This window comes from Diceros bicornis, chromosome 34 (assembly GCF_020826845.1).
Source record: "Diceros bicornis minor isolate mBicDic1 chromosome 34, mDicBic1.mat.cur, whole genome shotgun sequence".
Classification (NCBI taxonomy): Eukaryota; Metazoa; Chordata; class Mammalia; order Perissodactyla; family Rhinocerotidae; genus Diceros; species Diceros bicornis.
The window spans coordinates 14,949,886-14,966,771 of record NC_080773.1 but is presented as its reverse complement, the minus strand read 5'-3'; the positions used below and the strand labels follow the sequence as shown (position 1 = coordinate 14,966,771).

The following is a 16,886-nucleotide window of genomic DNA, read 5'->3' as shown; positions in this document are numbered from 1 at the left end:
CCACACTGTGCCTGCCTTCCCTCCTGCCGTCTCTCTTAAAAGGCAGGCTGGTGTTGTTTATTGTTCTGTTTCTGTGGTTGCTGGGGGAGGGTATGCCAGGAATGTGTCTTGGAAGATTCCAGGTAACTCTCCAGAGGCAACAGGAAGTGTAAAGGTGGTAGGTACTGCAAAGTCCAGGGGTTTTGCATCTCAGATGAGTCCCCAAGCCACCCTCCCATTGCCCCTGGCTGGATGGAGGTATCTTAGTGGGCAATCCCCTTAAACAGAGAGCACCTCCCTCAAGGAATGGTGGTGGTGACAGCTGTGGAACATGTGAGGCTGGGTTTAGGGTGGTTGCACTGCAAGGGTGGTTCTCAGCCAGTTTTGCCAGAGGGCGGCATTGCAGCATGAGGGATCGAGAGTAGGTGGCAGACAAAATTGGGGCACCATGTTCTCTTTGGGGACATGGATATATTGTGGGCATCAGAGGAGGGTGAACTATGGAGGAGGAAACATGGTCTGATAGGGGAGGCCTAGTGCCATGTTGGGTGAGTTTGGGGGTTGCCTGATTTAGCCATTCATTTATTCATTCATTAATTCTTTCATTCCTCAGCAAAGATTTTGAACACCTGTCATACGACACGCACTGTTGCAGGTGCCGAGAGCACAGTGATGAACGAGACAATGGGGTTTGCCTTCCCGGAGCTGGCATTAAGGTGAAGAAGCTCCCATCTCCTGGAAAGATCTTAGTGGCCTGACTATACGTGAGTCACATGTAAAATAGCAGGGATCACCACCTGACCAGGAACATCAGGCTTTGGATGTTCATTTGATTCTCAGAGGACTTGGAGGGGAATATGAGGGAATACACATCACCAGTTTAGAATCATACAACTCAGGGGCTGTGGGCTGAGGAGGCCCTTTCATAGAGGGAAGAAGAGGGAGAGGATGTAAGAATGAGGGTTCAGGAGGATGATGGTGGCGGACAACTATGGTCTACGACACAGATGAACCTCGAAAATGTCATGGTGAGTGAATGAGGCCAGACACAAAAGATCACATACCGTGTGATTCCATTCATATGGAATGCCCAGAATAGGCAAATCCACAGAGACAGAAAGATAACATGTTTGCCAGGGGCAGAGGGGAAGAGGCAATGGGGAGTGACTGCTAGTGGATACAATTTTTTCTTCTGGGTGATGAAAATGTTTGGAACTAGATAGTGGTGATGGATGCACAACATTGTGAATGAATTAAATGCTACTGAATTACAAACTTTACAACCATTAATTTTATGTTATTTTAATTCATTTCATTAATTTTAAAATACATGTGGAGGGAGAGGAGCTGTGATGAACGTTTGAGTTCTAGAACAAGGCAGAGTGTGAATCATGCTCCTCCACTCACTAGCCATGTGACCGTGGACAACTGATGCCACAGCCCGGCCTCTGTTTACTCATCTGTAAAATGGGCATGATCATTCTACCAATGATAGGGGTGCTAATGGGAGAAAGATTCAAGTGCAGTCATGTGTGCACAGATCGTGGAGTACAAGGAGTTGATAAGTGGCGGCTGTGGTTGTTCTGGGGAAGGGAGAAGCCCCTCAGGGTGAGCTGTGGCCTCATAGGTGGAACTGCAGAGACCCTGAGCCAGGTTTCTCCTTATAGCCCCCCATTTCTATATATACATCACTTCTCGAATTCTATTAACAGAGAAAAAGAAAAGTTCCTTGAGTCTTTAGAAGAGCTGCAGCATGATGGAAGGAGGTGAGACTGCAGGAAGACTTTCCCACAGAGGTGGCAACCACGGAGGGGGAAGGATACAAGCTTGCAGTGTGTCTCTCAGAGGTGGGAAGACATGGAGAGAGTCAGGGGCCATTCTCTGAAGAGATGGGGATACTTCATGACCCTGGAATCCTTGAACCCACTTCCCTCAGCACCCTCAGTGGGGCAGGAAGCTGATCTGGTACATTGGGGGCAGTTTGCCCACACCACTCTCCCAGGGTGTGAGGTCGATATCTTCAGGGGCCACGGGGCTGGCCACGGAGAAGTTCTGGAGGATGGTGGTGAAGAAGAGGAATAATTTGGTGCGAGCGATGCCTTCCCCAAGACAAATGCGCTTCCCTGTGGGCACAGATGTTGGTCAATGTAGGCATGAGGCTGATGCACATTCTTTGCCCTGTCACATCCGAAGCCCAGACACCTGCTTGCATTGCAACAGATTGGCATGGGATTGACCTCTAACCTGCAATTCAGAGTGGACTTTTAGGGGGTTTCCCACTGTGTGATCCAGCTGCAAATCTCTGGGAAAATGTGCCTTGCACATTTTTCCCAGAGATAGTTTGTAGCTTCTGTTCGATTCCAAAGGGTTCCCTGGCCCCACACAATCAAAGGACCCACTTCTGGTAGGATGTCTGTGTGTGTGTGTGTGTGTGTGTGTGTGTGTGTGTCTGCTCCATGTGTAGGTGTGTGCATATTTCCCAAATAACATTTTTAATATCCTTCATTTCTAGTATGGGGAGAATGGTACCTATCTCATAGGGCTATAGTGAGGTTAAAAAATGTTAATATTTGTAAAAATTCTTAGAATTCTATTCTGGCCCCTATTATGGATCCTATAAACGTAGTTAGTGCTTTGCATTTGTTTCTGAGTGTGTGTGGTGAGGAGTGTGTGGGGTATGTCTCTGGCATTGCATGTGTTTGTCTATCTCTGGGTTATCTTTTTATCTCAGCCTGAGAGCCATGCGCTTCAACAGTTCTGAAAAATTCCCAGATTGTACGTAAAATTGTGAATGAGACTGATGCACTTACCATGGGATTGTATGGCTTCCATCAGATTCTCAGACGTGTAAGGAGCCCCTCCCCACAGTAGGTTATAAACGACGGACTTGGAGAGAATTGAGGGCAAAGGGAGCTGAAAACTCAGGCAGAGACACTGAGAGTGTCCTCTTTAATGTCCATGGATCATCACCTGCAAGCTGACAACCTTGGAAGGTCACGTCGAGGATGAGTTTCCAGGCATTTGCAAGACTTTTCAAATTGATAGACATTGTGCCCGTGTGGAGCTATCTGGGGCGGGGTCCACATCTTTCTGGCACATCCAGGAGTTAGGAGACATGAGCTTAGAAATACTTGGGGCGGGGCTCTAGGCTGGTTCTTCTGCTGTGACCGGTTCTGCGACCCAGCTCTTTCCACAACAGCCTGACACCTGTTATCTCCCTCCCACCCCATCCTCCTCGTCCCTGGGGCTGTCCATTTGGACATGCTTTGGTATCCCTTTGGCTCTAACAACTTTTTGGCTCAGCTTGTCTTTCTTTCTGCCCATGGCAGTTGGCCTGGGCCTTCTTTTCTGTCTCTACCTCCTGTCACGCACTGTTTCTCTGTCACTCTTCTCTTTGTACCTTGTTTCTGCTTTCTTCCATCTTGTTTTCCTCTGTATTTGGATCTGATTCTGTCTGCAACTCTTTCTCTCTCATTTCTCATCTTCCTCTGCAGATCCCTTTACTATTTCTTCTTCTCTGCTTATGTCACTCTCTTTTTTCTCTCTATGTCTTACCTGTTTCTCTCCTCCTTCTTCCCTATTTTCCTCCGTCTCTCTCTATACCCTCCTCTCTCCATCGTCTCCTCCCCTCCCCTCCTCCCTCTCTTGTCTTATATTCACTCTCTGTCTCTTTCCACCATCTCCCCTGTCTCTATCTCCCTCTTTGTCTCTCTTTGTCCCTCTCTCTCTTTCTCGCTCATTCTATCCTTACCTGTCTGTCTTGTCTTTATTTCTCCACCTCTCTGCCTCTCTCTAAACATACAACAGGACTATTGAAGAGAGGAACAGACCCTAACGCCGCCACATGGCCCCTAACTCTCACTTAAGATGAAATGAGGGAGAAGGCCATTGCACTGGGCAGAGCCAAGGCCCTGGGTCACTAAAGTTGCTGATGGAACTCAAGACCAGGGACTTGATCTGGGTTCTTCCTTTCTACCAAATGATGAGGAATCTGGAGCTAAGGTTTTCTCTGGATGGGGCCCAAGATTGGAAAATGGAAATAGAGACATGTCAGAGCGTTTCAAGATCCTCCCTGGCTTCCCAGTGCCAGCAGCATAAATCCAACCCCCCACCCCAAATTTTCAAGTCCCTCCAGATGAGCTCTTCACCCTCACCCCCCTTCTGTAACCCACACTCAGGCTACCTGGGTTCTTCTAGTTTCTCAGTGCACCATGCTGTCTCTACATTCAAGCTCTGTTCATGCTGTTCCTTCTGCTTTGAAACACTCATTCCAGTGGCTGGTTGATGCTCAACCATGAAGTCTTTGCTTAGAAGCCAGTGCTTAAGGTAGCTTTTCCTCACCAGCATACCAAGAGTTCTCAGTACTTCCTATTTTGTGCTCCCAAAGCCCCCTTTAGAGCTATTATCAAAATTATGGTTAATTATAATAATAGTAATTGCCCTTATGAGCACTTACTTTGATCCAAGTAGTTCTAAGCACATTGCAAACATTACTTCACTGAATTAGATATTCTTTCGTGACCATACGATGAATGCCCACCTACCCTGCTGGATAGTAAATTTCCTGGGGTGGGAACTCTGTCTCTATGTGACTTGTCCAATGCGTTATCAACAGCTCCCAACTTGGGGTCAGAGTAATGCTCAACAAATATTTTATACCAAGATGTGGAGAGGTTAAAATACTTGCCCAGTGTCCAGCTTACCAAGATATACATTTGGAAGATGATCTCACTTTTCAAGCCCCTTCTAGGGTTGTAGTGAATATGAAGTGGTTAATGCAGGTAAAACAGTTGGCATATACTCACTGCTCAATAAACAGAGACCTCTCCTTGATTGTCTCAAAAAGGGGATGGCACCTGAACTCTGATATCTGGGAAAGGGAATGTGGATTCAGCCTACCTGTGGAGAAGGGGATAAAAGCTTCATTCCTCTTCAGTGCCCCACTGGCATCCAGAAAGTGGTCAGGGTGGAAGGCGCCTGGTTTTTCAAAAATAATGTGGGTTATGGAGAGCAGAGCTCAAAACAGGATATACTTCAGTGCCCTGAGGGAGGGTTACAAGAACAAAAGACATTGCCACTCCCTTCCCCACATCAAGACTGAAAAAAATGAGAGGAGAAGGCCCTAATTATAAAACAGACGAGAGGTCAAGTTTGGAGATTAAGAGAATCCAGGATGCCCACTCAGGACAGATGTGGGAGATCAGCTGGCCTGACCTTGGGAATGATATACCCTTAGAAGTGAGTGTCTTTGGTGACCACGTGGGGCATGCCAATGGGCATGAGATCTGAGATTCTCTGAGTGAATGACTGCATCAGTGTATTGTATTTTGGCTTGGTCATTGAAGTCTGGAGGGCGTTGTGAGCCAATCACCTGATCAATCTTCTGGGGACTCTCTCCACACAGGAGAGTGGGACCAGTGAACCTCATTTCAAAGAGACATTTCAGCAGGGACACTGCTCTATGGGCCAGTGAGCCAGAAAATACCTCTAGTAAAGGGTTAGATTATTGACACCCCTCAGAGCAACCAGCTTGGGGTGATGGTGGGAGGAAGGACGCAATAAGACTTCTCATCCATTGAAATCTAATGAATGTTATGGATTCTCTCCCCACATGCACAGGTAAAACAGACACACACATACCCACGTGTGCCACATTTTTGCACAGAATTTCAGATTAATAACGCTAGGCTATGAAGCTGTCAAAATTCTCCAAGGTGAGTGGAAAAATGAACTAGTATTTGTTGTGTATGTATGAAAGATGAGGCACTGTGCTAGGTCCTCAGGAATATAAAAGCAAAATAGATCAGAACATTAACTGATGAACAAGTGGATTAATAAATGAATCCACCAATCAATTAATCGACCAATGGGTAAATTCATAAATGGAAAGATTGATGAATAGAAGAACATTAATGACTGTATGTATGTATTTACTTATCAACCAATAGATGAATTAATGAATCATTAATAAATAGTCCACAAACAAGTAAATCACATGAATGGATGAATGGCCAGATTTACAGAGGAATAAGTGAATGAATAAATTATTGAAGGAATGAATAAATAAAGGAATAAATGGATGGATGGATTGAATGATAGATGAGTAAATCAAGGATGAATAAATGAGTGAATTATTAAATGGATAAATGAAGCAATAGATGGATGAATGATGAATTGAAAGACTGACTGTGGAAGGATCGGAGAATGAGACCTAGCTCATAGACAGACAGATGGATGTATGAATGAATGAATGAGCCAATGAAGCAATGACAAATAGTTCATTCAATGAATCACTGTTTCTAAAGATCAACAGAGGAATCAGTTAATCCAAATAAAGAATGGAAGTGTATGTTTTGGATAAATTAAAGATAAAAGAATTGGAGGATACAAGTTAATTAATGAATAAAGGACAGATGGATGGATAGTTGGATGGATGGATGGGTGGATGAGTTGAACTTTAAGCGATCAGAGAAAACAGTGGGAGAACAGACTGACAGATTCTTCATCCATCCATCCACCAACAGGACTGGCCTAGTTGGGGGATCCTTCAAAACCCGCAGGGCTCCAGGTATAAGAGGGGAACATGCCCTCTCTCCTTGGCGAAGGACCCATCGCCCTGCTTCTGCAGCCCCAAAAGGGGTCAGAAGACCCCCATTAATTGACTGTCCCTAACCCACCCACCTGTGATGTGGGGGTATTTTAGCATGAGAGGGAATTCAGAATGGGGAGTGGTGCTGGTGTTCTCAGTGCTAGGGAAAAATAGCGAGAGCGTAGTGATGATGAGGTTCTGTTGGTGGAACTCGCTGTTCAGGTTGGGCTTTTCCTGGGTCCAGAGGGGTAGGGCTCATGTCAGGGGAGGCTGGAGCCTTACCCTCAGATGTCTCTCTGGGTGCCCTCCGCCTGTTTCTGAGTCTCTCCTACCGACTGGCCCACTTTATTTTCTCTATCCTCTGTATTTCCAACCATAGATCTCCATCTGTCTCTCTCAGATCCTCTTCAGTCTGTCTGGCTCTGTTTCAATCTCTTTCTCCATCTCTTTGGTGTGTTTGTTTCTCTTGCTCTCCCAGCCTCTTTCTGCCTTTGTGGGTCTTTTCACCTGTTGCTATATATTTGTCCCTTGTCCTGCATTTCCTGTATCTCTCTCCTCCCTACTTTCTCCTTTCTTTCATCTCCCCCTCTGTTCCTTCCTGCATCTCCCCTTGTTTTCTAAATCACCTCCTCATCCTCTGTTATTCCCTCCCCCTCCTCCCCACTCTACCCCTTTCCCCTCCCTTCTTCTACCCAATCTTTTCCTTCCTCTCCACCCCTCCAACCCATCCTCGCCCAAACCTCACTCTGTCCATACAGATCAGGTAGGTATTGATGAAGTCCCGGGGGTTGCTGGGGTCCAGGGTTTCACGGTGCTCGTCCATACTGCAGGCAATGAAGGAATTGATTTCCTGCAGATTTTTGTAGACTTGCCTGGTGTGCCAGGAAAGTGCTTCAGGAAGTTGGAGAAGATGTCAAACACCTGAGGCAGGTGGGAGAAGGGGATGTGAGCTCCTCCTGGGGCTGAGGTCACAGGGAGGGGCAGCCTTGCTGGGCCCTGATACCACAGAGGAGGAATCTCTGTCTCCCTCTGTCTCTGTATCTATGTCTCTATATCTCTGTGTCTCTGTCTCTGTCTCACCATCTCTCTCTGTATCTGAGTCCCCTACTCACTGATACTATGTCTCCTCTGATCCGTTATTCTCACATTTTTCTCTTTCTGCATCATCTTCTCTCATCCTCATGTCTTTTTCTTGGTCTCTGCCCCACCTCTCCATCTCTCCTTTCCACCTCTCCTTATCTCTGTGTGTCTTCCTTTATCATCATCTCTCTGGGCTTCTCTTCCCTACCTTAGCCAGTTTATCCATTTTACTCAAACCCCTTTCTGACTCTCTCCACCTCTTGCATCTCCCTTATTGTGTCAGGCATTGATAACAGGATGTTTACTCAAGATGAGCCTACTGATGGCTTATGTCTATTTATTTATGTTGGAGCATATGTGTATTGTCTTGTCTTATGATAAATGTAATACCTAACTTGTTGCAAATAATTGCAAAAATTCAGAAATGTATTGATGTAAAATTCCTTCTTAATCCCTCCTTCTATGGATAAACGCTGTTAACTTTTTGGTGGATCTCCTTCCAGACTTTCCTCTGTCCGTGGTTCTCTATGGGAGAAGAAAATTGAAACCACCTGATGGGCTTGTCGCACATATTCTCCCTGGGCCCCATTCCAGATTCATAACCGTCCTACCTGTGAATTAGACATACACCTAGTTAAGAATGATAGCCAGGCATATCGTTCTGCCATTTAATTTTTTTAATTTAATACACAAAAGGTGTATTTCCAGATTGGTTGAGAAAGAGAAACTTTATTATTTTGTTTTAAAAGAGGAGCACATCCTTTATAGTCTGGGAGATATTTTTAAAAAACAGAAAGAAGGAGGAGAAATGGGGAAAATGAAGAAATGGTTTCTTATTTTCATGTATCCTTGAATTTCCTCCACTGAGGGGATTTGCCAAAGACAGACTCTCTCTCTTTTCACCTCTCTCTCTCAGGATCTCTTTGTCTCTGCCCCTCTTTGTCTTGTTATCTCTGTCTTCTCTCTTTTCCTCCCCTCTTCTCTCCTCTCTCTTCTCATTCCTTAGTCTCTCTCACTATTTCTGCCTCCCCCATCACTCCCCTTTCATCTTAGTCTCTCAGTCCCCTTCTCACTGTCTCCCCCTCCCACCATGTGTCAGTGTCCCTGTCTCTTCCTGTTGTCTCTGCCCTTCTTCCAGCCCAAAGCTGCATTTCTGGCCCTCAAACCAGATCACTCCTTTCCCTTGCTCTGGATGCCCTCTTGTGCCCACTGTCCCTCAACATCTCCCTGACTTGGCTGGAGAAGGAGCTGCCGAGTGCAAAGGACTGGTAGAACAAGTCCAGGAGCCACAGGAACTCGGGATCTCTGTAGGAGAAGCATTTTCCAAAGACAGTGGAGGAGACGATGTTGATGGTGATGACATAGAAGAAGAAGGTGGGATCCTGGAAGGCTCCTAGGGGAAGGAGGCACAGGTCACTGGACACTGACTCAAAGGCCTGGGGAGCATTTGGCTGCTGCCCCAGCTCTGTGTGACTGTCCTCCATCACTCAGTCATGGTGAAGAAAACAGGACCAGGAGCAGCTAACACTCATCAGCCCATATTATGTGCCAGGCCCTATTCTAAGCACTTCACATATTGTTTCATTTAATTCTCACCAGGACCCTATGAGGAACGTGCAGTTCTGTTATTACCCCCTTTTTATAGATGGGCAGACAGAGAGGTTATGTCGTGTGACCAGAGTTACCCAGCTACTCACCCCTGGGGCCAGGACTCAGATCCAGGTGGCCCAGCTACAGGGCTTTGTGGTTGGTCCCCACTCAGGTCCCAGCTCTGACTCTGGGAGCAGGTAGCGTTCAGTCCCTGGGGCACAGGTGGTGCAGAGCAGGTGTTCTATCAATTGCAGGTGCAAATTTAAAGGCTCTGCTCTCCCTGTCCCTTATCTGTCACTCCCTTTCATCTCTTCTCTTCATCTCAAGGGCTGTGGTCTTCAGGAATCATTCTGCACTTGTTAGTTTATGTCTATGTGATGAGTGACGTCTTGGCCTCGTTGAACTGAGGGTGGGCTGTGAGTTCTGGAGCCTCAGGTGGGTGCAGCCTCTCTCTCTGGGTCTCACCCGTCCATCTTCTCTTGTTCCCCAGCAGACCCCTACTGAGTCTGTCTGTCTCTCTAATTTTCTCTATCTTAGTTTCCCTCTTTATTTGTTTCTTTCTGCCTCTCTGAGCCTCTTTCACTCTCTCTCTTGTCTGCATGTCTCTCTTGGTCTTGGTCCCTCCATCTCTGTCTCTGTCTCTTTCTCTGTCTCTTTGTGTTATTTTATTTCTTCCTGTCTTTCTTCTCAGCCTCTGTCCCTATTCCTCTTTTGCTCCCTGTGTCTCTGCCTCTGCCTCTCCCTCCCAGCCTCCACATTTATGTCTTGCAATCTCTTAAGAAAGAACCCTTTCAACTTTGTGTCTCATAACCACCAATTTGTGGAAAATCCACAAACAACCAGAAGTGCTTCTTTGATGGCCCATCCAGCTGCCTGAGAGCAGCATACCCCTCTGCCCTTTTTGCTCACTGCCAGCTCATCAACAGTTAACTCACAGAAAGGAAAACTCAGTTCGTCATTTCCAAAATGTCTGTAGTTTCCCCTTTACTCTCTTTGCTTTCTTTTATGTGAGTCCTGTGTTTTCCTTTGATTGATAGATAAAATTAACCCATACACTGGTTTCCTGAAGACAAGTAAACAGTGTGCTAATATCTTAGTCTATGTCTTTGGGTTGTTCTCGACACTACACAGCCCGCATCTCTTCTGGCTCCCCGTGTCCCTCTCCCGCTCATCTCTGTCCATCTCCATGCTGCTCTCTCTAGCCTTGTCCCTCAGACTGATGGTCTCTCAGGCTCTGTCTTTCTCTAGACCTACTTGTCGTTCTCTGCCCACATCTACCCCTCTGTCTTTGTGTTTTTATGTACCCTACATCTCTCTCTGATTCAATGCCCTTCTTTGTTACCTATCCCTGAGGGCTCACCCTTGGTCGTCCTCAACTTCTCCACCAGATACTGAACCTCCTCTGCAATTCACTGCTCCACATTCTGCTTTCCCATCCCAAGGTCTCTCATGGTGGCCAGAGAGAATCACTGAAGAGTCTTTCAACATTCCCTGTTGGCAAAGACCACATCTGAGGGTGGAGAAGTTGGAAGGAGACTCTGGGTCCCTCTCCATCCCTTACCCTACCTTCCCAGACTCACCTCCCCAATCCCTACCCTTCATCCTGCCCCCACCCGGTGCCATTGAGGTCCTTACCATATCCCTGGACGACTTGCTCAATGACAGCAATTTTCTCCCCAGCCAGAGATGGCCTCAGCTTGGTCCACCAGGGCCTCCCAATGGCCTCTGTCCCACACAGCATGACCATAGGCCTTGGCCCCAGGTAAACTGTGAAGACACACCTATGTCTCTCTTGGAGCTGCCAAGCATATGCACCCCCAGGATTGCTGTTAGGTAGTGTGCACCTCTTGTGACCATCCCAGTTGTTAAAACATTAAAAACCTTACATCAGATTGATAATTAGCTGCTTCTCCCAAGACCCTCCACCCCAGGACCCAGCAACTAAAGGATTAACCCAGATCCCAGCCACGGTCCATGTGATTGGTGCCATAATCAGTAGGGAGGGTTATATATTTCTTTTCTTTTTTTTATTGTGAGTAAGACCAGCCCTGAGCTAACATCTATTGCCAATCCTCCTCCTTTTTCCCCCTTTTTCTCCCCAAAGCCCCAGTAGATAGTTGTATGTTATAGTTGTACATCCTGCTAGTTGCTGTATGTGGGATGCCGCCTCAGCATGGCCCAACAAGCGGTGCATCGGTGCTCGCCCAGGATCCAAACCCGGGCCGCCAGTAGCAGAGCATGTGCACCCAACCGCTAAGGCACAGGGCTGGCCCCAGTTATATATTTCTAATATCGCCCTCACCCATACTCTTGAGTCTAGGCAGATCTCCCTGGCATCACAACTAAAGAATCATCCTTTTTTTGGGACTCAACTTCAACCTGCTGTCTGCCTCCTGACATTTTCCCCAGAGATCTACCCTAAACCCCCCAACTTGGTAGACATGAAGGGAAAGTGAGGGCCCTCTGGCGGTGACCATGAAATCTGAAAAATCATAACATTAATACAGCCACTTGGGAAACACGCCAGCTGTACTTACTGAAGCTGAATCCATGTATATTCAGTGACTCAGTATGTTCACTCTCAACCAAAAGCCCAAGAAAAATGTGTATGTGGATTCACCAAAATTATGAAGAAGGAGATTCATAGAAGCCTTATTAATGAAATGCTCAGCACCATCGATACAGACTAAAATGTAATGAGGTATTCATGCCATGGAATACTATGCAGCAATGAAAAAGAACAAACCACTGCTACACTTAACAGCATGAATGAAACTCACAGACATAATGTTCAGTGAAAGCAACTAGACACAAAAGAGTCCATACATCATAATTCTATTTTTATGAAGTTCAATATAGATAACACAAACCTACAGTGTCAGAATAGTAAGAGAGAAATGACTAGAAGGAGAACATGAAGGGGGTTTCTGGGGATAGGCATTGTTGTTACTTATCTGTATATCATTTACATTAGTATGTTCATTTGAGAAAATTCACTGAGTTTCACACTTATCATTTGTGCACTTTGTAAGGTGATGTTCAGCATCAGTAAAAAGTTGACTTGAAATTGTAAAAAGGTTAAGTTTACTTAAAACTTACACGGATTTCTGCAAAGCCTCCTCACTGGTCTCCCTGCTGTCATACATGTTCCTTCTACAATTGTTTCATCACCCGTCCCTGGAAGCCAGAGTAATCCCGTTGAAATATAAATTAATTAATATCCTTAACCGGCTCCAAAACCTCCAATGCTCCCACTGTGCTGAGAGTAAGACCTGAAGACTCCACTGTGGCCGCATGGCCCTATATAACGCTGCCCCATCACTCCTCTCACTTCTCCTCCGACTCGCTCCTTCACTCAATCAGATCCAGCTTCTGTGTTGTCGCCCAAACATGCTGTGCTTCTCAGAGTTTCCTACAGAGTTCCAGTGTTACACCAACACCTGCCTCTCTCTGCTGTCTTCCGCCTACATCTTTCAGTGTCTCGGCTCAGAAACTAAGCAAGACTGAGCCTTTCCCTTACCACTCAATCTAAATTACCTCCCACAACTTTCTAAAACATCGCTCTGTTTTATTTTCATCATAGCTCCTGTTGACCTAATATTTCCTTATTTGTTTATTTTGTATCCCTGTCCAATGTCACATCATCAATGCCTAGAATATTCCCCAATACACAGAAGGTGCCCAGGAAATTATTGTATGAGTGAATAAATGAATGAATGGATTGAAGTGGCTGCCATTTAACTTACCCATTTAACTACCCACCAGGGTCTCTGCAATAACCCATTTAACCCTGACAACAGTCTCAGGAGGCGCACATTCTTGTGGTCACCATCTCATTTTACAGAAGAGGAAGCCGAGAGTAAGAGTTGAGTAATGAGTAAGAGTTGAGTAATGAGTAAGAGTTGAATCAAACACAAATTTATGTCTGTCTGTCTCCAGAAGGATTTGGGAGCATATGGGGGAATGGATGAGGAGCAGAGCCACATCCCCAACTCCTCCTATCACGATACCCACTAGCCCATGCCCTCTCCCTGCTCCCCGAATCTCTTCACTCTCCTCCTCTCTCTTTCTTCCTTTCTCTCTCCACAAAGGTGCAATGATAAGGGAGGATCAGGGACACCTTGAGGATCCTTTGAGGGTATATGGAAGAGCTTTAGTGGCTCTGGACCTCTCAAAATTTTATGCTAAATGTGTGTAGATATTTTTAGTGGAGGGAGCCCACAGCTTTAATCAAATTCCCAAAGGATTCTGTGATCCCCAAATTCTTAGGCAGCTTCAGTCTACAAAGGTGTTGGAGATGAAGAGACATCTGTGCTGGACTCCAACATCCCCTCTGTGAAGTCCCAGCTGTGTGACTGTGGACAAGTTCCTTTCCCAGGCTGAACTTCACTGTCCCTACCTCTAAGTTGGGAATAGCACCTTTCCCAGCTGTCTTGACATGAGTACAGCCATGTTTGGCCATTCCATAGACCTACAGCCACCAGCACACAAAGAAATATAAAGCTGCTTTCTTTGTGGTGGGAACTGGCCCTTCTCCCACAGAGAGAGTTGCAACATTGTAACATTACAAGGCTCTTTGGGTGTCGTAGCCTGGGACGGACCAGCCATCTGTGTCGGGCTGGGACGATAACCAAGGGGCTCAGTGCACCTATGCAACTGATAACCATTTGTGCATGGAAACACTAAATGCTTGCTCTGCAAACTCTGTAACTGCTTACTCTGGACATTACTGATGCTATATAAACTGCTGGAAACTGAGGCCTGGTGAGAGTCTCACCTGTGGAGGGGACGCCTTGCCCAGGATCTCTGATGATCAGACTCCCACATAGCCATGTCAATTGAAGGGACTCTCCCCGGCAGAGGGGTGTGGATGTTGTGAGTAACCGATCTGATGTGATGTTGTGAGTAACCGATCTGATGTGTTCTCTTTTCGGTCAGCCTGATGTTTCTCTTTCCAGTTGATTTGTGTCACTTCCCTTCAGTCGATCTGGTGTTTCCCTTTCTGATCGATTTGTGTCATTTCCCTCTCATTATTTGACCTATTTAGATCTGTTTGCAGACTTCGCCTTCACTCTCCTCTATATAATAAAATATACCTTCAGTCCATTTGTTTGGAGTGGAAAGTTTCTTTTACATCTCCGATCGAATCCACCGAACCTCTCACAACACCAGCCCTCTTGTGAACTAAACCTGATGGATTCCCATGATGGTGCTCAGGGCAAGCTACCCCAGGAAGCACCACTCTGGTATGCGGATTATTTCGAGCTGAAGACAATAAGGACTCAGAGAACTCAGGAAGAGTATTTGAGTTTCCCCTCCCAAACTGCCTAAAGAATTTAAAACAAAAGATCTGTTTCAGGAAGGAGTTATTATCATGACAGCTATAAAGATAATGTAGGATAGAGGTTACAATAGAAAAGGCACCAACAAGCCCATCTTATCAGAAGTTCTGTCTCTCTGGCCACATGCTCTGGATGGCCCTGCGAGGAGTTACCAGACAATGATTTACAAGGAAAGTCTCCATTTGTAAAGGTATCTCCCTCTCTGTATTGGGAAGAGGGGGGATGACCTCATTTCTAGAGACTTATCAATGTGGAAGGTGAGGCCTTAAAACTGCATAATAAACTTTACTCTTGTTTACAGTGCTTTAGTGATAATCTCCTGTAACTGATACCCCCACCCCCAACATCCTCCTTGTCTTTGGTTGGACATGGTATTTAAGACGAGAATTTCTGCTGTTGTGTTGAGAAACGCAGTGTCCCTGCTTTCTTCCATGTATACATGTTATTAAACTTGGTATTATTTTCTCCTGTTAACCTGTCTTGTTAATTATTTGGCCAGCCATAAGAACCTTAAGGAAAAGGGCAGAGGGAGATTCCCCCTCTTCCCCCGACACCCACAACAATACAATAAATTGTAGCTACATAATTCTGAGTGAGGCAATTAAGTCCAGGAGTTTACCCAAAAGGATGGTACCTTTGTGATACATTAAAGACACTGAAATGAAATAATATGCACTTGGGGCCTCCACAGCAGTGATAAAATATTCTCTATTAAAAGCAAAGGGATGACAAGCACAAGATTCAGGAGTGTGGTCGCCATGGCAGGGGAAAGTGTGCAGAGGAGCACGGGGCAGTTGGAAGTTACTGTCAGTGTTCAATCCTTCTGTTGGATAGTTGGTTCATGGGTGTGGATTACATTATTAATAAATAAACAGATCATCAAACATGAAATCATGGCTGGAAAGCAGTGATACAGAGCCTAGTAAATACTCCACAGTGTCAGCTACTATTATAGTGCATTAATGTTCATGATTGTTAAGCACTCAGCACCTGGCCTTCCGTCCTGCTCTCCCTCCCATCTCCCCATTGCCTTGGCACCACCATGAGCCAGTCTTCGCTGTCTTTGTTGGCAGAGGAGAGACATATCCTTTTTCTGTCTCTTCCAGTGAGCAGGCACCCAGGAACAGAACAAGGGTGGCAGAAGAGGGTGAAATTCTACACCTGTGGCTCACACCCGGGACCTGTTCATGCCTGTCACTGACTAGGTGCCTTGAGAAACTCAAAGGTGGGTTTGGAAGCAATTAACTGTTTTTCCAAGTTGTTTCTTTTCCTTTTCTGTGTTAAGGAGAGGTAACCACCAGCCATCCTGAAACTGACCAAGCCTCCCCGCAAGAGCCACGCCCATGACCTTTGCCTTATTTCTAATGCACAGATCTCTCCAGGAGGAGCTTAGGCCTCATTATGTGGAATCATGTTCTCCAACTGAGCCTCTGCAAGCGAATACCTGCCTCTCCTTTTTGAATATTCATTCCCCAACTGAAATAAAAGTTCCCACTTCCCTTTGTTTGGGGACGCCATGACTTTGGAAATGATTTCTCATGGCCTCCTATTTGCTGCAAATACTCTCTACTTTGTGAGCCAACTTCCACTAGTGTAGAGTCGTATTTAAATCACCCGGAGGTGAGCCCACTTGCTTCGGTAACATGCCCACCTGCCTGCGCCAGAGACAGCGCCCACAAACTTCCAACTGAGCAAGGACACCTCTGACAGTCTGACCACCATCCACCATGCTTCAGCTCCATGACCTTAGTCACTGACCTTCATACATCCCACCCCTGCACCTGGGAGCATGCCTCAGTCCTTCTGGGGAGTGATTCCCAGGTACGGAGGCAGGGACCCACCCTCAGACCCCATCCATCTGCGTTTCACCCTCAGGATGGATTTGAGCAGGCCTCTTCTGTCCATCTGCAGAAGGTTCCCTAAGAACGGCAGAGAATGGGGTCCTGGCAGGAGGTTGCTCTGAGCCTTTGGGAGGCCCCTGACCAGGAGAAGCAAGAGTCCTGTGAGGGGAGCAAGTGGAGTGGGGAGCACACTGAGCTCCATGGTCCCAGTCTGACTGCCTCCACCCCACTGCAGCCTGCCTCCCCACCCAGTTACTTAACGGCATCTATTCCCCACATCCTCTCTCATCACTGTCCAGGACTTTAAAGAGAGGAGCTAAGGGACCTATACTTCCTCCTCGGGCAGCTCAGTGACCTGCTCACTCCCTATCTCTGCACTCCCTCCCTAGATGTTGGCAGAGATACTGTGGTACAGATACCAAGGTCCACACGGGTGTGTGTGTGTGTGTGTGTGTGTGTGTGTGT

At 46.3% G+C, this 16,886-nt stretch overlaps 1 pseudogene; it reads right to left on the bottom strand.

Annotated features, from left to right (window-relative positions):
- Window positions 1-1,920: 1,920 nt before the first annotated feature.
- Window positions 1,921-16,623, bottom strand: LOC131397985 (cytochrome P450 2B11-like; annotated as a pseudogene).
- Window positions 16,624-16,886: the final 263 nt, after the last annotated feature.